Genomic DNA, 23296 nt, shown 5'->3' with positions numbered 1-23296 from the left:
CACTCTCTGGGTGACACAGCTCTAAGAAATCAGACGGCCCACAGCTTCCACGGGGAGTAAAATGATCTGCAACTCACCTGATTTCTGGACAGAGCCAGCGCAGGGCTAGAGGAGAGACATCAAGGTGGGGAAACTACAGCTGGTCATGGAGGGCTTCCTGACAGAGGGGGCTCTTGCTCTGGGCCCTGAAGCCTGGGTAGATCTGCCCAGAATGCAATGAATGGGGATGTGACTGGCAGAGGGAGCTTGAGAACCAAGGGGCATAACCAGTAAGATCAGGGGAAGCTTATAAGAGGGTGGAGGTAAAGGGGATAAATGAGGAGGGTGTGTGAGGGCTGGAGTATGACTGGGAGGAACCCCAGCTCCTGTCCTCTCATTGGCTGTGTGTCTTCCAACAAGTCACTTTACCTCCCTGGGCCCCATTTTCCTCATCTGTTCAAGGGAGTCACAGTGGTTTTCTCACAGGCTTGTGGGTGAAATGAGCCTGAGTGTGTGGCGCTCTCGGGTGAGCTTCGCTGAGCCTTTCAGAACTGGGTGGGCAGGGCTCAGGCCCCAGCCAACCATCCTGGCCCCACAGCAGCTGTTTGGGGCCCCGGGAGCCCCCGCCATTGTGCAGAGGGCACAAGGGACAAAGGCCGGAGAGGTCAGGGGGTAAGGCTGAGGCCAGCGGTGCACAGGCGCCTGGGGATGGGGATGTAATGACACGAAAGTTAATGGCCCGGAGTCTGTGGGGAAGGGGCCTCCTTTGGAGGAGGAGGGGGGTGGTGCAGCCACCAGCTGTCTGCTCCATAGATCTGCTCCCCCAGCCGGGTCCGCTGCCCCACGGGGTCCAGGTCTGAGCTTGGCACCGGGGAGGCCGAGGTGGCAGCGTCTCCCAGCCAAATTCAGTCCCCAGGCCTGATTTGGGGGCTTGGCCCTGCCCCTCACATCTGAATAATCCCAGCCTCATCATCTGTCAGATGAGCCAGGGATCCACTTTGGAGGGCAGCTGCGAGGCTTGGCAGTAACCGATAGCAAGTGGGCAGTAAACAGGAACTGCTATTTTCGCCCTTTATTCATCCGATCACTCAAAGAGATTCAGTGCTCCCTGCCAGGCTCCCTGCCAGGTGCCGGGGATGCGAAGATGAACAAGGCCAGTTGCCTTGAAAGGTGGCAAGGCCCCCAACAAACACATCGCAGTGCAGAGGGTTCGTTGCCACAATACAGGAATTCACGGTCTGCAGGCGCCGTGCCAGGACCTGGGGGACAGCCGTGAACAAGCCAGACTGGGGTCCCCAGGCTCTCAGAGCATGCTAGGAAATCAGAGGTTGGAATTATTGCTTCCAGCTGATAGCCAGGGATGGCTCCCTGGAGGTGGGGGCTTCTGTTTACACACCTTTGCCTGTTACGGTGGCATCTGCTGTGTGCCAAGTTGAGCTTCGCGCTTTGGCATTTTGTCCTCTCAATCCTTACATGGTTCTGGGCTGTAAATGAAGAAACTGAAGCTCAGTGAAGTGAGGCAACAGCCCGGGGCCATGTGGCAGGCCAACACAGTCCCCTTCCTTATCCACGCAAGCTTTTTCCCATTTCCTGTCTTGCGAGGGCATGGGGCTGGGTGAGGCTGTCACGTGAGAATCCTTGGGCTGTAGCTGAGAGGATCCAGTTCTAGGCCAGCTGTTGCCTTAATAAGCTACACGACCTTGAGCAGGTCACCCCCCAACGCCAGCTGGGCCTCAGCTGCGTCCTCTGGAAAATGTCAAGGATGGCAAATCCATCGCAGGCCCATCTTGCTTTACACTGCTGTGCCCTTGGCAGACATCGCCAATCAATTGCTGCCCTCTTTCCCCTGCTGAGTTCTTCCCCTGACCTTGGGTTCTTTCCAGGGCTTTGGGCAGGCAGCACGAATCAATCAGCAGGGTTCTTTCCAGGACTCTGGGCAGGCAGCACCAATCTATGAGCTGAAGCCTGCTCGCCTGCCTGGCCCTGAAGAGCTCAGGAGTCCCTCTGGCCCTGCTCCATGTGGTTCAGAGGATCAGGGTACCAGAGTGAGGGAGACCGGGGTATCTTCTCCAAGGAGATGGGTTGTTCTTCAGCCACAAGAGCTGTGCAGGTGTGAGGGTCTGCTGCCTTCCTTCATCTCCCAGGGGGACCTGTGTCCCCACCCCTGCAGCCCAGCCCATGCTCAGCATGATTGCTCTGGGCAGATTCCAGATGCTTTCAGTCTGGATGATAATGGCAGCGTTTATTGAGCTCTTCCTGAGAGCTGGGACCTTCTTGGCCGCCCTCTCATCCATCATTCTGCACACTACCTGCAGTACGCCTCTCAGCTCCCCTAGGTGGAATTCTTAGCCCATTTTCAAGATGAACAAAACGAGGCTTGGTGTGATGAAGAAGAACAAGGCCATGCACATGCTGAGTGGCTGGCTGAGTGACATTCGCACCCAGGTCTCGAAGCTGGCAGCCTGGAGCAGGGTTGGTCAGAGTGTGAAGGAGGTTTCATTCAAGAATGGTTGGCTTCTGACAGGCAGAGGTGGAGGGAACAGCGTGAGAAGCAGGTCAGAGGCAGATAGATAAGAGTATTTAGGTTGCGGAACTAGTGTGTGGCTGGATGTGGCTGGAATGTGGAGAGAAAGGGACCGTAGAGGGAGCCGGGGCTGGTCTTGGCACTTGGACTTCGCCCTCCTGTGGCAGGGAACTGTGGCAGCCCCTTGAGTAGATGAACAGCCCAGCAGTGCGTTTATTCAGCATCTCCATGAACCTCGGGTGAGGTCAGCTGGTGCTTGGGACTACCTCTGGTCTCCTGGAAGCTTTAGCCTAGAACAGTGCCTGGTGCCCAGTAGGTAGGCATCTGAGAAACTGTTGAAAGAATAAATGAATGCTTTCTGGACTGAAATGTTCCCGACCCCCTGTGGGGCCAGCCACAAGCAGGAGAGGCCAGAGTTCCCTCTTTCTAGGAGAAGCTGAACTTCGGGTCAGGGGTTGGACCTTGGGTGGGTCCCTGGGGCAAGGGTTTCCCTCCCAGTGCGGTGGTCCCTGCCCCCTGTCCCCACGGCCCATCCTAGACTTTCTAAGGGATGTCCCCGCCTCCCTGCCACTCCTGGCCGGCAGCCTCAACCCAGCGCTTGGGAGAATAAAAGATGAAGGTTCATGACCATTTTTTAACTCAATAAAGGGAGAGACAAGCTGCAGGCTGCAGGCCGGAGATATAATTAGTTCGCAGCAGTGGCGCTTTCTTGATTTAGCTTCTGAGAGAACAAGACAAGGATGTTATACCCAATTAGCAGTAACATCCAGTCTGAGGCGCAATAGGTGAGATAACAAGCTATTTTTATGACTTTTCTTTTCCAGCTTGGAGGGGGTGGGGGGAGGCGGGTATCAGGGCCTTCTTTCTTTTCATCAGGGAACAATTATTAGCAATCTCAGGATTTCCCCCAAGGCAAATGATGCATTCGCAAACCCAAACAACCAAGTATCCTGGGGCGGCAGGCTGGCCTTTTGAGTCCAGGAATTAGTGGAAAGGGTGCAGGCCCCTCGGCCCCCTTTCGGAAGCCCTCCAGCAAGGCTCTGGCACACAGAGAGCCCTTGCGATGTGCTCCGTACCTGCCTTGACTTCCCTCCCTGCTTCCAGGAGGCAGAGGGGCCAGTTCTGGCCCATGGCAGCTCTTCCTGGCACCACCCTGGGTCTCTTCTGCCAACTGGGCCAGAGATTCTGGTTGCTCAGCCTTGAACCTGCCGTTGCACTCTGCCTGCTGGACCCCCGTTATGGCTTGCACTGCCCGACCACCCTCCCGCCTGTCCTGGGTCCCAGACCCAGTCTCTGGCAGGGTCCAGGTAGTGACTAGGTCCTCTCTGTCCACCCTCATCACCCTCTGCGCCAGGACATCCTGCTCCGGCCAAGTCTCTGCTGGACAGGGAAGCCCTGCCAAGCCCCACCCCAGCTGCCTGGCCACACTCCGACTCCTGGCGAGGGCTAGGGGATGCCCAGAGAGGTGGCTGGCATGGCTGTTGTGATACCCCATCAGGCAGGCCCCATGCCGGGAGCAGGTTCCTGGGCCTCTGCCCATCCTGGAGCCTCTGGCCCCACCCAGCCCCGAGTCCCGTCTCCCTGTCCGTGTGGAGCCCCGCGCTCGTGGTTCAGACAACTGACAAACCCAGCCATGCAAAGTGGGAGTTTAATTGCAAACAGTTTTTATGGATCATGGGCCCATCTGTGCCACCATATGCAAAAGGAGAAAAAAAAAACATTTAAAAAAATATCTCCCTGCCCCACCCCCCCAAAACTGACTCCAAAAGAAACAGTTGCCAAGGTTTCTCTGGCCGTCGCCACAGAGTTGGGACTTGTCCTGGGGGGCTTCCTGTGGGGTGGGCCTGGCAGTCGGGGGACCAGGTGGGGCAGGGCTGAGAGGCCCCCCTGGAGCCCGCCTGCCGAGAGGGGGCGATGGCCTCAGCCAACTGCCGGCAGTTCCTGGGCCCACGGGCTCTCTCTGGGCTCTGGGCCTTGGCACAGGCCGTGCAGCTGTTCCGGCACTCGCTGTCCTTCCCCAGCTACCTCGCTGCTGCTGTTTGCCTGGCCTCTGGAGCAGCGCTTGGCGCGGAGTGGGCATCACACAGTGTTGATGGCAGTGTGAGAATGAGTGTGTTTGGGGGGGCCCACAGACGAGCCACCTCCTCTCCCATTTCTGGCCCCGAAAATGGACCCCAGGAGGGGTTTGAGATATTCAGTGACTGCCTTGATTTGCCTACCTGCTTCCAAGAGGCGTCAGGAGAGGCTGGGCCAGTTCCCCTCAGGGCAGCCCAGGTTCACAGAATCGCTGTTCTCAGCGGTCCCTTCTGCCATGGTGCCCAGCTCTGAAGATGAGCCCCACCCAAGAGCCAGGCCTCGTCAGTGAGGGCTTCCACCTGGGCTCCGAGTGGGCCGGTCATCGGGATTCTGAAAGGCCTCCCCTCTGCGGTGGCCTGCCAGGGTTTGATTGTCATGCCACCTTACCCCAGCGACTTCAGGCCATCGTTTCTGCCCCTCTGTGCCTCGGTTTCTTCCTCTGTGAAATGGGGATAAGTTGATGGGACACTGCGTGTGAAGGTCTGTCATTTCTCTTTCCCTTGGGAGGGTCTTTGCTTTGTTCACTGATGTCTTCCCAGCATCCCAATCAGGACACGTGATGTGCCGTGAAGTGAGTGAGTGAGTGAACACACACACCCATGAGTGAGTTGTTCGAAGGACTCCAGGGAGGGAATGAGATGTAGGCTTTGGGCTTGCCAGAAATTCAGGGTTGTTATACCCTTTTTATTGAAGTCTAGAAACCACTGGGACACCTGTTGGGCTTTGTGAACTGTGTTGTCCTGATGAGGGAAACTGAGGCTTGGAAAGGTCAAGAGACTCTCCCAAGGTCATGAATCTGGAAGGAGGCTGGAACTGGAACTGGAACCCGGATCCTATGACTCCAGCTGACCGAGTCCCTGCCCCTCACATTATAGGTGAGGAAGGTTAGGCCCAGAGTAGGGAAGGGACTTGGCCAAGTTCACACAGCAAGGCAATAGCAGCCAGCATTTGTGGGGTCCTTCCTACCCCCATTATAAGATGAGGAAACAGGCCCTCCAGCCTCATAGGCAGGCCAGCTGAGTTTACTGCTCTTCCCTCCCTCCCTCCCCTCCCTCCCTCTTCCCTAAGCCTGTGCAGGGGATCACTGTGCCCATGGGTTTCCCCATCAGCTTCACAAGCCAGCAGCACCATGTATGCCAGCAGCCAGGCCCCATGCTGGAGATCCCTGGGCCCAAGACCCCAAGGCCTGGTACTCAGTGCAGCCCTCCCACAACAGGTAGCAGGGGGAAGTGGGACCCCAGCGACCCAGGCAGGCACGGGCTGGCCAGGCCCCTGGCAGGAGCCCAGGCCAGGCACCAGGCAGCCCGTTCCCCTCCCGGCAGTGATCACCAGCTCCCGTTGTAATCATTAAAACTATTAGAAGGAAACGTTCGCTTGAAGCAAATGTCAGGCGTCGAGCTGTGCTTTGTAAACGCTCACAATTAATGCCAATCAGGCCCGGAAAAAAGCCGGCCTGGAATCCTGTCTGTTTCGTCTCGTTTGTCAGCTGGTGCCGCTTCATGTTGCACATTTTCATACAATTGCTATAAACATAAAAGGGAAACTCCACAGTGTTCCCGGGCGCCCGGATGGTGCGCGCCGACTTAATTACTTGGTGTTCTGCTGTTCACTTGGCCGCCCAGAGCGGGTGGGAGGGAAAGAGGCAGCCTGTGTGTGGCAGGGCACGGTTCTCCTGGGGGTCAGCAGGGGGGTGGGTCTGGCTCCAGGCCTGGGTCCCCTGCCTCACCCACCCTGGCCCACAGGGCTGAGGGTGTCTGTGAAACGAGAATGAAGTTCTAAAATGCTCACAAAATCCTCAAGGAGGCAGAGGGCACCAGGGCCCATTAGACTTGACTTCCAATGCCTGGTCTGTTGCCCAGAATGATCCCACCTCCTGCACAGCAGACACGGCATCCCTTGCCTGCTGGGCCTCGGTTTTGCCGTGTGTGAGTTGGGAGTAAGAGCCCAGGGGTCAGGGTGTAAGCTGGCTGGGGCCAGTCCCACTTCTGGGAGTGATAGAGCTGGGGTTTGGGCCTGGGTGGCTGGACTGCCGAGGCCATAACCACGGTGCTACCCTGCTGTGCCCTCCCTCCCAGGCAGGGTAGCCATAGGGTTGAAAGGAGATGAGGGAGCTAAAAGTCGCAGCACATAGTAGGTGTTTCATGAACGGGTCAGCTGACAGGCCAGGGGCAGTAGGGGGCTCAGGCCCTGGCCTGAGGGTCAGCACCAACACACAGGGACCTTGCTGGGTGGAGGACAGAGGGGTCTACAAGGGGTGCCACTCCCCCTCCCTCCCCAGGGAAGGGCTAAGGGGGGAGATGCTGAGAGCATGCCTGGCCAAATGCTGGGGCACTCCTGCCCACCACCCTTCCCCACCGGTGCCTCTAATCTGGCTCTGAGGTGCTGGGTGCTGGCTGCACGCCAGGCCCCACACCACCTAACTGAGCCTTCAACATCCCAGAAAGCCGGGCATGTTACTATCATTGTCTCCATTGTACAGACGAGGAGACCGAGGTCCAAACTGACCTCAGGTTACACAGCTGGGGTCGGGGGGAAGCTAGAGTCAGGTTCATCCACTCCAAGGTCTTTTTCATGGCTTTCCGGCCCCCTCCTTGTCTCGGCCTGGATGTGGCCCTGCCGTTCACTGTGAACCCTCCCCAAGGCCCCTTTGAGCTCTCTGGCTCTCTGTGGACGGGTGTTCTGGAGGCCAGGCCGGCTCTGCAGGGACACATCAGCCTTTGTGTAGGCTCGGGCCAGGCGGGGCAGCCACGATGGCCAGGGATAAATACTCGGAGCCAGGAATAGAGGCCCCTTTGTGTGGTGCTCACTGGGGGAGGGGGTGCTGCCAGCTGCTACCCTGTGTGACCAGGGAGGTCTGAGCCCTCCACAGAGGTCTGCCGCCACCCCCAGGGGACTGGCCAGGAGCCTGTTATCTCCCCTGCGGCCTCCTTCCACCATTATTTGCCTTCCTCTCATTTCCTGGGGGCTTCTGGCTCCTATGGAGCCACTAGAAGCCGTTCACTGGGTTTGCTGTGGGCCTACTATGTGCCGCCACTGGGCCAGACACTCCACCACCCTGCAGGTAAAGGGCAGTAGTCCTATGAGACACATGAAGACACTGAGGCTCAGAGAGGACAAGCGACTTGCCTTACTCCCAAAGCTGGCTATGGGGCCAGGATCTGTGCCCTGCTGGTCTGGGGGTCCCAGGACCTAGGGCAGCAACTTGAGGTGCCCACCTCATTGCCTGGATGGTCTCAAGAGGGCTGCTGGCTGTGTGTGTGTCCCTTGGATGGACACCACATGTCCGTTCCATCCTTCTGTCCTGCTCAGGCTCTGGCCTAGTGGCTGTCGCGGCTTTAGCAGGGACCCTGCCCAAGAAACCCTCCCTGAGCCTCAGTTCCTTGGCTTAAACGTGGGAATGAAACAGAACCCAGCATGGGGGATGGGCTGGGGGCACAGGTAAAGCACGAGCTCCGTGTCTGCTCCGCATGCTCAGGCTGCCCGCACGTGGCTTGCATTTCCAGCATCCCTCCTGTGTCCTGGGAGAGGACAAGCTGAGGCAGGGGGTGGGTGACAGGGATGGGAGAGTGACTCAGGAGCAGAAGGTTTGTCTCACTGGTCCCTGCCGCAGCCCCATCGTACAGGTCATCAGACTGAAGCTCAGGTCATTGAAGGGACTGGTCAAGGGCCCCAAGGAGCCAGGAACAAGGAAAGGTAGCTTCCTGGAGCCCCGCCCTTAATCTCTTCCTCACCCCCACCTGGCCCATGGCAGCGGCCCATGGCAGCTGCCCCTGCAGAGGCTGCCTGACTCCCTTTGTGAGGCAGCCCCGTGGGAGGCCCCAAACCTCCCACAGGAAGTCCCCAAAGGCTGCTGGGCTTTTCGCAGCATTTTCCAGCCTCCTGGGACCAGCTCCCACTCACCAGGCCACTCCCTCCTCTGGGCCATTGCTCACACCAGGACTTTCTCCAGCAGCGCCTCCACTAGCCCCATCCCCAGCTCACTTGTGTGTATGCGCACACACACACATGCACGCACAGTCTCTGCAGGGGTAGCTCCAATGTGCCTCTTCCCTAAATACCCCGTGTCTAGTTGAGGCTTGGGGTCCCCTCCCGGGGCTTTGTACCCTACTCAAGCCACCAGAGCCCTAGGCCTTTTCATCTCACCCAGCTCTTGGGTGTGGTGCATAGTAGGTCTCCAGTGAAGTCTGAAACAGACACAGCCCTGCCCTTCAGGGACCTAGTCCCCGCCTAACAGGACACACATATAAACAGATCATTGGCAAGGCTGCATTTCTGGGAATGGGGTCAAGTGCAGGACACCCGAGGAGCAGGAAGCTCCCTCCCACCCTGGCCCTGCCTGCTCTACAGAAGGGAATGAACACTTCCAAGCCCCTACTGTCTCCTGAAAACTCAGTCATCTTGTTTTAACCTTCCTAAGGCAACTCGGGTTTACCGATGGGAGAGGAGGCTCAGGGAGGCAGGCACCCATTGAGGCCTCACCGAGGCTCCGCCCATCTGACCCCAAAGCCTGCGCCCTTCCCCAAGGCAGGAAACTCAGGTACCCACAGGGCCAACCAGGTGGCACAGGGAACAAAGCAGCTGCCATTTAGCCTCGTGGGAACGTGGACTCAGTGGTTCCAGAGCAGCCAGTTTTGGTTTGCTTTCAAGAGAAATCAGACAATGAGAATTTTAGATGGAATTTTTGTTGTTGCTTTGCTTTTCTTTGTAGTGTTGGCAACCACGTCACAGTTTTTTATGTTTATGTTTCTTTTACTTTTTTTTTTTTTTTTTACCATAGCAAACGAGAAGAAAAGATGTTTGTGGGGAGGTCTGCCCCCTTCGAGCACATGGGACTGTCTGGGTGGAGGGCATGCGTGGGGTCCCAGGGCGTCTCACCCTCCCCATCCTTAGCCAGCAAGAGCCCCCAGAACCCAGAGGCAGCTCAAGACACCCCCAGACACCCCCAGACACCGTCTTCGCTGCCAGAGGCAGGAGGCAGGGCTCAAGCCCCACGAGGGCACCACCCAAATAGCTATAATCAGCAGCCTCGCCAAGACTTCAAACTCACCCAATTATCCTGTGAGGGAAAAAAAACACAAAATGAAAACAAATTAACATGTTTGCATAGAAGCTGCTGCAGCAACACAGCCGTGCGCACGCACACGCTGGCGCGTGCCCCGGGGAGACTCGAGACTGTGGCCGCCCTCCCCAGGCCTGGCGACCACCTGACAGTGCTGGGCGAGGTGTGCCAGGCTGTGCCTACTGCCCGGGGCCACTAGGCCTGGCAACCAGACTGTCCCCAAACCTGACTGGGTCTTGTCTCAGTCTACCAGCTTTCGGGGTTTTTTAAAAAATATAATAAACCCATCAAATTCATTATGTGCCAAAATTCAACCTCATTGATCTGAACCCCTTTTGTCGGATGGGAACCTGAAGCACAGAGAGGTTCATTGACCTGCCCGAGGCTGCACAGCCGGCGAGTGGAAGAGCTAGGGTTTGAACCCAGATGGGCCAGCTCCAGCGTCCTCCTCTGCGGCTCCCTCCTGTCTGTGGATGATGTGCCCAGGCCTCAGCCTGGCCTTCGAGGCCCCTCCCAAACCGCAGCTCCTCCAGCCTGTGCCCATCCTTCTCCAGCACACCCCAACCCTGCCCTGCACGTGCGCTCCCGCGGAGGGGCTGTGGGTGGACAGTCATGATCACAGAGCCAGACGGATATGTGTTCAAATGCCTGCCGCCCCAGTCCCTTGCTGGATGGCCTCAGGCAAGTGGCTGCTCCTCTGTGCCTCAGTTTCCCTCCTGGAAGATTGGGCACTGCCCTGGCCCCCAGGAGCATGCAGCCAAGGGGTTCAGATTCTCCCTCCTCTGGGAAGCTGCTCCTCCTGGGAATGACCCCTCTTCTCGGGGCTTCTTCAAACCTCTGTCTGACCCGAGTTCAGGGTCACTGCGGGTGTGCTCAGTCATTTTGCTGTGTCTGAGTCGTCTCTGGTCCCACAGCCTGGCACGCAGCAGGTGCTCAGGCGAGCCTTGGCGAATGCAGCCGTCCCTTTCCCCACTCTCACCTGGGCATATCTGGGGCTTGTCCCTGGGCTAGGAGGAGTTGGGTTTTAGTTCTTGAAACGCACGGGTCCTCAGGCCAGGGCTGCAGATGCCTCCCAGGCCCCTTCCCCCTCCTCTGCGGGACCCCTGACAAATCTTTTCACCGCTGTAAGCCCCTCGCTGTCATTTCTGGCCCATGATGGTGACAGCTGAGGGTGGCCATTGCTGGCACAGCAGGCACCAGTGGGCAGTGGATTTTAAGGAGCTAAGGGGGCAACAGTGAGAGTAGCCACTGCCATTGAGCGAGTGACTGCAGGCAGTGCGTACCTCGTCTGGCTTAGCCCTCGTCATGGCCAGGGGACAGAGGCACAGTTCCTAGCCCCGTTTTTCAAACAGAGAAGCTGAGGCCCCAAGGGAGTTTCTGAAGAGCGTCCTGCTGTTAAGTAGCAGAGCTGGAGTTGGAACACGGCCGTGCTGGGTTGGGGGTTTAGCCGCGGGGCTGTTTGGCCCCTTCTGGGTGCTCCTGAAGAGGCTGAGGCAGGTGAGGCTGGCAGCGCCTCAAGCATCGGAAAGTGAGGACCAGTCATAGGGTGAGGTCCTGGTGGAGGTGGTTGAGGGCTGACTTCAGTGACCTCACAGAGACCCTTTTGGCATCAGCCTCTTGGCCTATAGTCACATGGGCCACTCAGGGCTAGGCTGGTGCCTGGGGGAGTTGGCGCAGCGCCCACCCCAGGAGTGGCCAGTCTTTGAGGACATTGGCCGCCCATTTGGCATCCCAGCCTTCCCTCGGCATGGCCCTGCCACAGACTTGGACAAAGCCTCTGTTCCCCCTGCACAACGGGAGCCAAGAATAAGCCTGCACCTCCCAGGATGTGCTCAAGGCCGAGGTGTGGTGTCCCGCTGTGGCCACTGCCAGAGGAAGCAGCCCCTGCCTAGACCTCCTAAGGGGCGGCTCTTTCTCTCCTCCGGAAGCTCCCTAGCCCTTGAGCTGCCAGGGCACGGCTGGCGGTGGGGCTTGCCTCGCCTCCCAGACCGAGCCAGAGGGGAGGTTTTTGCCTACTTAGCACCAGCCCTGCGCCTCTGCCCCCTCGCTGCTGTGTGCATGGACACTCACTCGTTTCTCCGGGGTCCAGGTGTTACAGGTATGTAGAGGGGTTTGTTGGGTGGAAGCGGTAAAATGTTCAGTGAAGTGAGGAGGAAGAGACCCCAAGGCAGATGACCAGAGAGGAGAGGAGACCCATGAGCCCGGACCATGCAAGGCGTGGGTAAGAAAGAGAGGCCCCGATGTACCTCTCTGTTCACTGTGGATTGATGGAGCGGGTTCTGTGTCCCTGGCCTTGGAGCAGAAAAAGACTAGAGGCCTCTGTGAGGCCCAGCTCGATTGCCTCACTGCTGTGTGCCCCGGGGCGAGCTGCACAGTCTCTCTGGACCCACCACCTCGAACGGGCTGTGGGGAGGGTTGCAGCAAGAAGGCATTCAGCAGCAGTTGATTGAGGGCCTGGGAACTGCACACTCAGAGGATCAACTCTGCCCCTCGTCCTAGGGGTGGGGTCAGAGCCAGTTCCAGTGGCTGAGCATGAATGGCAGGGGTGTGGCTCCTTCTTGCCTACCCTTCAGAGGCTCAGAGAGCAAAAGCCAGGGGTTGGTGGCATACAAGAAGGAGGAAGAAGGTTCTTTTTCCTCCCCCAATACAAAAGCAATGTTTATTTTTTAGTATTTGGAAATGGCAAGCCGGATGCGGAAATATTCAGCCATCACCCAACTGCCCCAAGCCGAGCACTTGGTTTCACAATGGGGACACTCTTCCCCAGGTGTCGGGCACTCGGGAGGTGTTTCACGTCACCTTGCGTAAATGACTGTCTTGGTCAGGCAGGGCTCCCGGGAGTGACTGGCTGCGTGGACACGGCCAAGCCCAGGACCTGGCCCAGGGGAGTGGCCGGCTCCACGCTAAGCCTGTCCTGGGCGCTGCATCCATGGGCATGTTCTGGACTGGGCTCCCGGGCGCCACCTGCTCGCCCACCCGCTCGCCCGCCCAGCCGGCAGCCCATTGTCTGGCATGCGGGGGGCGCCTCACAGCCGCCTCTCCGCACACATCTGATCCCGTCTCCTGCACATCAGATCATTTGTAACCGTCACCAGGCAGTCGGGCCCGTCGCTGATTCAATCTCGGCTTTGTGCTGTCACAGCCGTTTTTCTGCGCTGGGCTGATTTTGAAAAGAGGCCCCTCTTCTGGGCCCCCTTTTTATAAGTGGGGGAGGGGTGGGGATCTTTACGTGTACGCATGTGTGTGTGTGCGCGCGTGTCCGTCCCTCATACACATGCGCGCACACAGACACATTAGTCTCTGCCTCTTGTCCCTGAGAGGAGAATTTGGAAGGTGGTAGGTGGGCAGGGGCCCCAGGCTGCCATCCCAATGCCCATCTTCTACCACCTGCACACCCCGAGTGCCTACTGTGTGCCCCAGGACTCAGACACAGCAGAGTGTGCAGTAGAGAAGATAGATGCTAAATCATTCGTCAATGAAATAATTTCAGAGTGGTAATGACCGTGAAGGAACTACAGTGGTGATGGGATAGTGGCCAGGCTGGAGGGTTGCTGACTTAGAGGGAGTGATCAAGGAGGGCCTCATGGAGGAGGTGACGTTTGTATTGAGGCATGAAAGAGGAGATGGAATTGGCACAGAGAGTTTTATTTAGCCTTACCCAATCTGAACAAAGATGTCCTGTCAGTGTAAAATCCACCTCAGATTTCAAAGACTTCGTATAAAAAAAAGGAGGGTAAACATCTTTTAAAATTTTTTTATTTATTTTTTAAAGAGAGGGGAAGGAAGGGAGAAAGAGAGAGAAACATTGATCAGTTGCCTCCTGCATGCCCCAGACTGGGGACCTGGCCCACAACCCAGGCATGTTCTCTGACTGGGAATCGAACCAGCGACCCTTTGGTCTGCAGGCCGGCACTCAATCCACTGAGCCACACCAGCCAGGGCAGAATGTAAAATATCTTATTAGTACATTTTGAGTATTGATTACATATTAAAGGGATACTGTTTTGGATATACTGGATTAAATACAATTATTAAAAATAATTTCTCTGGTGGATACTAGAAACTGTATTTTTTTTTGGAGAGCATTGTAGTAGAATAATTAAGCAGAAGTAAAACTGCAAATGCAAAGGCCCTGGGGTAGGAGCCGAGTTGGCCAGTTAGAGGACCAAAGAAAGGCCTAGGGGAGGGGAGAGGAACAGTGTGGGGAGGGAGAGGGCAGAGGTTCACACAGGGCCTCGGAGGATGCCGTTAGAAACTCAGCAGGGGTCAGTGGGGGAGTTGTGAGTGGAGAAGGCAGTCAGCCCACGTGGAGAGGCTCAGCCTGGCCCCCACGGGCGGGTAGGGTGTGTAGGGGCCGTGGAAGCTGGGAGGTGACCAGGCATATGGTTGCCACAGGGGTCTGTGGTAGAAATCATTATTGGCAGGACCGGCTCTGCCCCCCAACCTGAAGCTCCCTGCTTCCCTCTGCTCCTGCTCCTGGATTTCCCAGCCCTGGACCTCCCTGTTCTCCTGCTTTGCTCCCCACCCATCTTCACCTTCCCTGGCAGAGACCCGTGTAATTCTCAGGCCTGCCTCCCCTGCTGGGCCCTTCTGCCCCTTCCACTGCTGGCTTTCGGCCCTGGATAGCCCCTTCCCCCCCTCGGGCTTCTGTTTCCTCCTGGGTATAGCAACCACAGTAATTGTCTCTTCCTCCCCGGGGTGGGGCAGGTTAAATCAGGTGACGCCTGTGAAGTGCTGAGCCCATGGGGAACACTAGAAATAAAAACTAGCTCCTATTATTGCTCTTATTATTAGATTCTTCTCCTTCCCTGTTGCTGACTGAACCCTGACCATGGTGCAGGAGCCTGGAGGAGGGAGGGAAGGGGGAATAGGCGAGAGGGTGGCTGGGAGCACCCAGCCCTTCCCATCTCCTTCTGTGTTGCTCCTCCAAGGAGGTTCTGTGACCTCCTCCAAAAACACTCAGTTGAGGCCTTTCCATGGGGGCTTCCCCAGCCCCTGTTATGGCATCCGGCACTGATGGCACTGGGTGCTGATTCCCAGCTTCACCCCCCATCTCTCTGATGGAAGGTGACAGTGAGACTTGGTAGCGCTGTGATTAAAGAACCGAGGCCTGAACTAGGCGAGGGGAAGCCTTGAATGACTTGTACAGTTGCTCCTGCCCCAAACTTCCCATCTTGGAGGTGGAAGCTGGGGAGAGGTCTGGATTTGGGGGCTTTGCTCCCCCAACTAGGGTTTCCTGAAGGCTCATTTGCGTGACAGTGAGCCCCCCATTTACTCCCTAGGTGCTGACCTTCAGGAGGCTCTGGCTCTGGGATTGGGCCAGCCAGGGACAACAAGGCCCCTCACCCCATCCCCAGGCGAGGCAGCTCTGAGCCTTCATGTGAGCCCCTGCCCCCTGCCGCCCTGCATCTACCCATCCACACACACCTTCTCTTAACCTCTCCCTGCCCTAAACCAGCACTTGTCCACAGTAAGAGGGTCACTGCACCTTGAGGTTGGTTGGGCCCTTTGCCCCGTTCTCTCCATGCTGGCATCGCTGCCTGGCCTCTCGCACAGGGGCTCTCAGGAGGTGCTCACCAACAAGGCAGCTTCCCCAGCCGTTCGGAGCTGCTTCAGGTCCTCCACATACACCAGCTTCCTTCAAGTCTCCATGTGCTTGCCTGTGCATGGGACTGCCTGTCCCCACCTTCTTCTTGTAGCTACTTCCTACCTACCTATCTGTAGGTAATAGTCACCAACCATACTAACAATGTCTACCACTTAGGGAGGTACGACTATGACCCTGGCACTTTAATCGTATTAATTCATGGTGAGGAATTAACTCCTTTCTCAGATGAGGAAGTTGAGACTCAGAGAGGCGGAGGTATTCACCCAAGGCCACCGAATTAAGGGGTAAAGCTGGGATTTAGGAGAGAGATAAAGCTCAGGCATCTGGCCCCAAAGCCCAGGACACAACACTGGCGGCCATACAAGGCAGCGGGGCTATGTTTTTATCTTGACACCCCTAGGATAGGTAGGGTGGGCTGCATTATGGCTTGTTATCCTGCCTTGTAGTTGTCCCTCTGACCCCACCCCCCTCTCCCCGTCAAGATCTGTCACTGCCTCAGCATCTTCCACAGACCCTGGCACACAGTAGGTGCTTCATTTGTCACGTGCTTCCCTTCCAGCAGTAGGAGTGCTTGCTGCCCAGGGCAGATACAGCACAGTTAGTTCCCATGGAGACTGACGTCACTAGGCTCCCAGGATCCTCCCCTCCTTCCTCCAGGTCCCTAGGGCTGGGAGCTGGCCGTGGTGCTGAAGGGCCCAAAAGCGCAGCCCCCGCCCTGAGGGCAGCCCTGGGTGCCAGTGGGACACTTCCTGAGCCCCGCCTTGTCCTGACTCTGCCGGCCATCCATCCTTCCTTCAGGAGACAGTTTCCAAGGGCCTACTATGAGCAGGCACTGGTCAGAGCACCGTGAGCCTGGGGAGGAGGGGGTCATACAGGGAACCCCATCCATTCACTTATTCATCAGCTGTCTATCAAGTACCTTGTATGTCTCTGAGAAGCCCTTGAGGAACCTGGGCTTCAGCTGAATGTAGACTGAAGGGGCAGAGATGTGGAAAGGACTTGTGGGCAGAAAAGACAACTCAGGTAAAGGCCGGCAAGTGTGGCGGTGTGTGGTGTGTCCAGAGGGATGCCCGCCTGCGGACTCCGCTGCCTGCCGTCCAGAATTCAGGGTGGTTGGTTCGCTTCCTGTCCTTTTGTACTTTTTGAGGCTGCATGCAACAGTGATCTAGGGTAGATGAGGCCTCCAGCTGAAGAGGGCAATGTCCCCCACCCCCAGCCTGAAAAAAAAAAAAAAGTCAAAATCCCTTTCCGGTGCTGCGGCCCAAACGGCAGTGGGAAATAATCACTTTTCACAGGCCCCTTATCCACAGCCAGGCCCCGCACCGGTTTAATCAGCGGTGCCAGTGTGACTCGAAGATTCCGGGGCTTGAGAGATCAGGAGAGGGGTTAAAGAAAATTACCCTCGCCTCCTCCATGCTAATGTAATCTCTAACCAGATCTGCCTAGCTGCAGCTCAAATTGCTTTTTAGATTAACATTTAATTATTAACAGGGTCCCCTAGAAGGCCTCGGGCTTGGAACAGGGGTGGGGGAGGGCTTCTCCTCCAGCTGCCTCACAGAGAGACAGAACTGGGGGGAGAAGGAGGAGGGGAGAGTGGGGTCAGGAAGGGAGCAAGAAAGGAGACAGCAGGGAAGAAGGAGGACGGGAGGCAGATGGAGAAAGAGACAGGGGTAGAGGCAGGGGAGGAAGAAAGAGAGAGTTCGACCTCTGGTTGTGGGGGAGGGACTGCGCACCCAGATTTTCTGTGGCCTCCGGGGCAAATGTCCTTCTGCCCTTCTGTTCTGGACGAGGGCAGGCAAATCCTGTCCCTCGATGCTTCTGGAGGTTACATGCTGGCCCGGCTCATGGTCGGTCGTAGGGACGGACCCAGAAGAGCAACCCCCGCAGGGCTAGGGAGCCAGATTCTGACCCCACCCCTCCCAGGCTCCCAGTCCAATGCTGATTCCCCTCCCTGAGCCCTGGGCCTCCTGCCGCCCCTTTGCATCCTTCCCCGCACGTGGGAGCAGGCTCTGTGGCCAGGCCGGGGTGAAGGGAATGGGGCTTCAAGGACAGCAAGGGGGCTGGAGGTGAGAGCTCCTGCCCCCTCCCACGAAGGCTGTAGGCCCTGGGAAGAGCAGGCGTCATGTTTGCAGATTTTCAGGGAACTCCGAGTCCAAACGGTCTGCTCACCGCTTTACAGAACTGCTGGGTTTCTGCAGCTTCCCCCTCATCCCCACTCAAGATTCTAAATACCCCAAGGACAGACTGCATCTAGAACCCCCTTTGTGTGCCCATGGGCTGAAGACCTAACTCTGTGTCTCACGTGATTGTGTCTTGCGTGTCTTATACTGGATTATGTGTGAAAACCAAATTGTAACATCCCCTCCTCCAAGCTGGAAGGCCCTCATACCATCACAAGCCCGCTTGCTCCCCATTAAGATTCTGTGAGGGAAATGGAGACTGAGGTACCGTGAGAGACAGGTCTCAAGGTCGCTCAGCCACTCAGAATCCCAGCACTGGCCATTGACTGGCAGGGGTCGCCCTGAGGCCTCTGAAGCTGGCCTTTCTCTCTGAGCTTCTAGTCTCTTTGGATGCTGGGGAGGGCCTGGCATGACCTTCCCCTCTAAGCCACAGCCAGTCTTTGGCCTTGAGTGGAGCCACAGAGGCCCCAGTGGACAATACCGGGGAGGGAGGGAGGACGGAAAATGGCATGATCCTTGGCCTTCCTGGGATCACAGCCTCACCCTGCTGCGGAGCCCTAGTATTGACATTCTGCCCTGCTCCAGGGCCAGCCCAGCCTGGCAAGGGGCAGGCTGCTGATCTCTCGAGCGCATGCACCAGGGGAGAATCTGCCACCTGCTGACTCCAGGAAATATTGGCAGCTGAGGGAGAGGCCAGGAAAGTCCACTTTTTAAAGATCTTTTGATTATTTTTTAGAAAGAGGAGAAGGGAAGGAGAGACGGGGGGAGAGAAACACTGAACTGAGAGAGAAACATGAATTGTTTGCCTCTTGCATGTGCCCTGACCAAGGACTGAACCTGCAACCCAGGCATGTGCCTTGACCAGGAAGCAAACCTGTGGCCTTTCACCTTGCAGAACGACACCCAACCAACTGAGCCACACTGTCCAGGGCAGCAAGTCCATTTTCAATGGGCTAGATTTGGGAGTGGGCAGCTAGTTCTGGTTGGATCTTCCCTTTCGGCGGGACACTCTTTGATGTTCCTTCTCCAGGCTTCCTGTCTCATCCTCACTCCAGATTCTAAACCTCTCAAGGATGGATTGCATCTGGAACCCCCTTTGTGTGCCTGGCACAGGGCTGGCCCTCAAAAGATGCTCAGGGAATGTTTGCTGCCTGAATGAATGAATGAATGACAGCCACTTAAAGAGGCAGGGCTTAGGCTTTCTCAATGGGCAGAAGTGTTGTTCTGCCCAGCACGTTGCCTCTGGGAATGTCCTCTACTTACAGGATAAGGGGCCCTCCTGGTCCTCCTCTCACCGCCTCCCTCTCTGTGATTCCAGTTCCTCCAAGAGTAGAATCGGGCATTGGGAAGCAGCAGGCCTTGCTTCTGCTCTTTCCTACTCCTTCCTGCCCAGCTGGCTGGGAGCTGAGGGCTGATGAGCCCCTCACCACCGTGGAGCCAGGCGTAGGGGCTGCACCGGGATGTGAGGCCAAGGGTGCAGGCTCTGATGGCGGTGACCCCCTCGTCTCTGCCACCTCAAAGCTGTGTGAACTTGTGCAGATTACTTCCCCTCTTTGGGACCATTCCCTATTCTGTAAAATGGGGCTAAAAACAGAAGCTACCGCAGAGGCGGCTGCGGTGAGGGCTAACAGACAGGAGGCACGTGGGGCGAGGCGGAGGGGACGTTCCATGAACGTGCACAGCTATTATTAGTGCTTGTTTCGGTGTTGTCATTTTCCAGTCCCCCCCCCTCCCACTGGCCAGGGGGTGGTCCCTGAAGCCCCCCTGCAGCCAGACAGGCAGGGAGAGATGACAAAAGGCAGGCAGGGCCAAGGCCCCCAATTCCCCGTTCTTTTAATGAAAATAAAGACAGCCTGTAGACGTCCTCCTCCCATGCATTGTTCTGCCAAGGCAAGCAGCGCAGACTTAATACCTCCTTGGACTTGGAAAGTTCCTTCCATTCTCTCCCCTCCCCTGTCACATTTCCTTTATCTAAATCCTTAGCTATGAAAGGGCATATCGACAACTGGGGGCGTTATCTGGTGCAGGGGACCTTTTCCTAGAGGTGCCTCCAAGATAAGGCATCTTATCAGCCCCCACGTCAGGGCTGGTGCCAAAGCAGTCTGATCATTGAGGCTTGCGACATTTTCCTCTCCCCCCACCCTTTTTTTATTATTAAAGTCACAAAAGACCTTGGGCTTATAAACAGCTCGATTTGCAGATCAGATTTCAAAATGAGCAGTGCTCCCAGGATGGTCCGCGGCTGGGGGAGTCGTGAGTCCGGGTGGGGGCTCTACGGGGCTGGCTTTCTGCAGATGGGAAGATCGTGCGTGTTTCAGGCACCTGCTCCAGTCCTGTCCCCAGCTTGCTGTGTGACCTTGTGCAGGGTGCTTGGCTTCTCTGGGCCTCAGTCCTCCATCTGACAATAACTGATTCTTTGGTTCAGCCATTCATTCAACACCGTTTGTTAAATGGTTACTTTTTGCCAGGCACTGGGGAGAAAGAAAGAAGACATGGTCCTTGCCCCCGAGAAACTCAGAGTCTCATGGCAAGAGACAGACATGAAAATCGGAAGTTAATTTTTTAAAGATTTTATTTATTTTTAGAGAGGGGAAGGGAGGGAGAAAGAGATGGAGAGAAACATCAATGTGCAATTGCCTCTTGTGCGCCCCCCACCAGGGACCTGGCCCACAACCCAGGCATGTGCCCTAGACCTGGGATCGAACTGGCGACCCTTTGGTTCACAGGCCGACACTCAATCCACTGAGCCACACCAGCCACGGCAAACTGGCAGTTACACCTCGGTGTGATTAGGACTGTGAGGGAGGATACCCAGAGGAGGGGTGCCAGAGTCGGGTGGCAGCGCTGTAGGCAGAGGGGCAGCACAGGCGGAGGTCTGGAGGTGTGAGGCAGCCGGGCTAGTGGGAGGACTAGCAGGAAGGGAGGAGAGATGAGGGAGGCAGGTCACAGGGCCTTGCAGGCCAGGCGGTGAGGGCCGGGCTCTACTCTGAGGCCAGAAGAAAGTGTTAGGACCAGGCAGACGGATCTCAGTCTCATTTGTAGATGATGGGGGTGATACAGAAGGTGGAGGCAGTGGTCCAATTCTCCCTGCATGGCTGGCCCCTGCCTACCCCACCCCTCGCACTGGACCCCCACCTGCTCCAGCCCCAGAGCAGATGGTTCCTGGGAGAATGGGCAGTGAGTTAGGGGAACGGGGGATACAGAAAGAAATCCCCCCTCTCCAAGTGACCACCGCCTCTTAGGCTGCAGGGTGCTGCCTGCTGAGCCTCTGGAAGCTAGGGACCATCCAGGCAGCTGTATTGGATAGCTAGGCCAGGGCCTGCAGGGAATCCTCTGTGGTCCCAAGGTGGGACAGGTGACCTCTCGGTTCCCAGGAACACCCAGGCACCATTGCAGCATTCTGAAATCTGGAGCCCACGTGGAGGGCAGGCGAGGGTGTCTGGAGAGGCCCCAGGACAGGCAGCCTGCCCTCCCCTGCCAGCAACAGTGGTCCCCAGCCTGCCCCTCTTGGTTGCAAAGCATGCTGGGATGCATGGCCCCTGGGGCCTTGTGAGGTGGAGGCTGGAAAGGGGCTGGGCTTCTGGGCCCCCGGCACCCCCTAAATGACCAGAGGTGAGGTGGAGCTCCAGAGATGGGCATGGGCAGGACCCTGGAGGAGAATGCCCTGGGTGGGCTCACAGAGTCAGTTTATAAGAGAGGGGCCGTAGCTTCCCTGGGGTCACACCATGGGCACTGGCTTCGGGAGGTTCCAGGCTTCCAGCTCAGGTTTCCTTAGCTCACAAGGTCATGGCCTCCCTCTTCTCTGGCCCAGGGCTGCCCTGGGGTGTGGGCCACAGTGTAGCCCAGGGGTGAGAGGGCAGGCTCACCCAGCCTCTGCTTGCTGGGTGGCCCTGAGCTGGGTGTCACTTCTTCCAGGCTCGGACTTCCCCATCTGTGGAGGGAGAAGCTTGCGCCCTGCAGCCAGCTGGCCTTCTCCAGGCCTCCCCTCTGTCCCCTAAACCCTGCATCAGAGCGGCAAGAGGTGGACACTGCCCTGGGTTGTAGTGCGGGAAAGGCCAGGCTGTGCGCGCGGTAGCCACAGGCCTCTCACCTTCCAGGTGTACACACGGTTGAGTGTGTCTGCGGACTGCGCATGCGTGAGGAGGCCAGCGGGCACGGAGGGGTGTGTCAGGCGGTGTGGGTGAGGGTTCGACAGCGGCGTGCCCTTCTGCAGGAAGACACATTCACTGAGTGAGCATGGCTGCATGTGAACCAGCTCTGAACGGCCCTGGGTGTCCAAACGGGGCAGGGCGTGCCCGCGGGGGCAGGCGTGTCCCAAAGGGCCCCACGGAGGACCAGCCCCGCCACGGGCTCCCATCTCGGTCCCCCAGGAGCCGCGCCGCGTCCTCGCAGTCAAGGGCTTTCATCTCTGCAATAAGCCCACTTCACTCCCTTTTTAAACTGTATAATTTCTGCCTGATTGTAATGGCATATTTTAAAATTACCAGAAATCAAAGCCGGGAAGTGGATACTGCAGCTTTTATCGCGTCGCTGCGTTAAGGCTGGCGATTGGGGGGCGGGGGAGGATGAGCATCACCTCCCCTCCCCCAACCCATCCCCTACTTTCTCTCTCTCTCTCTCTCTCTCTTTTGAGACAGTAATAGGAGAAAATTGGTTTTGAAACTGAATAAAAGTCCCTTTCAGTGTAAATCATTTCTTTCAGGGTACCTTTGCTGAAAGTAAAATAGAGCGTAATGAAAGGTGGCTACGTGATTGTCTTTCATTTACCGAGAGGCCGGGGCAGACAGGAGGCTGAAACCGTCTCCGGGAAATACAAGACTGGAATAATTGCGCGGTAACAAGGAGCTTGTTGTGAAATTAGTATCTTAAGAAAGTAGTGGAAAAAGGCCTTTCCTCATGAATACTTCATTATTAGAAGAAAGCCACAGAATTTAGGGCTCCAGACACCTGTTTAGTATTAAATAACTTCCTTTTCTTCCCCTTAAACACCCCTCCCCAAACGTGCACGTGCACGCGCGCGCGCGCGCACACACACACACACACACACACTGTCTTTTTTTTTAAACCAGCATGAGGATTGAGTTGGCCCAGCTGGGCTGCTGGGGACTCAGGTTGTGGGAGTGGGGTGGGGTGCCAGGGCATCAAGGGGTGTCTGGAGTTCAGCTCTCCCCTGGGCCTGCCATCCCCTTCCTGGGGAGAGAGGGAGAGAGGGGCCTGGCAGAGAAACCCCCACCCTATCCCCATGGCCTCCAAGACAGGCCCTGTCTATGTCACCCTGCCCCTCGGGGACTCGGGGTTCCCAGGAAAGTGTTCACAAAATGGGGTTCCTATATGTGAACGCTGGGCACCTGACTCTGGGTGAACAAGCAGACGCGGTCCTGTCTGCAGCCACATCTGAGCTGCCACCCGAGGAGACGGCTGCCTGGCCCGCGCGGCCCTGCCCTTTCTCTTTGGGGTAGGGAGCTCGGGCAGGAAGCTGTGGCAGCCCTGGGGGCCTTGGCTCAGAGCTCAGTCTGAGATCAAGCCCAGGCTCAGTATGGGTCAGGGTTGGAGCCACCCTGGACATTTCCCCTCCAGGGGCGCTGTGAGAACTCCCCAGGTGGGGGGCAGACCAAGTTCCATAAACCTCAGCACTGCGTAGCCACTGGCAGTCCCTGGGCGCCCCTCCCTGTGGGTTCCCAAGGTGCCGGGTGAGGTCTTCGTCCTGGGTGGGCTCCTGGCTGACTCGGGGGGGTGTGCACATCTGCTCACAGGGGGTTGCAAAGGAGCCGGAAGGACAGCCTGCTGAGGGAACATGGAGGGGCAGGAATCGGGAGAACCTGAGAGGCCTGAGGGCATCAGGGCAGCCCCTTGGAGGGCGTGACCCGAAC

The 23296-nt window shown here is 57.2% G+C and overlaps 1 protein-coding gene across 1 annotated transcript in view; it reads left to right on the top strand.

The window, feature by feature from the left end:
• The window catches only part of FAM222A (family with sequence similarity 222 member A), a 48086-nt gene that overhangs the window by 5687 nt on the left and 19103 nt on the right, over positions 1-23296 (top strand). The window lies entirely within an intron of this gene.

Source organism: Sturnira hondurensis, unplaced genomic scaffold, assembly GCF_014824575.4.
Source record: "Sturnira hondurensis isolate 20B ecotype Veracruz unplaced genomic scaffold, ASM1482457v3 Scaffold0007406, whole genome shotgun sequence".
Classification (NCBI taxonomy): Eukaryota; Metazoa; Chordata; class Mammalia; order Chiroptera; family Phyllostomidae; genus Sturnira; species Sturnira hondurensis.
The sequence above is the reverse complement of the archived record's forward strand: the minus strand, read 5'-3'. Positions and strand labels throughout refer to the sequence as shown.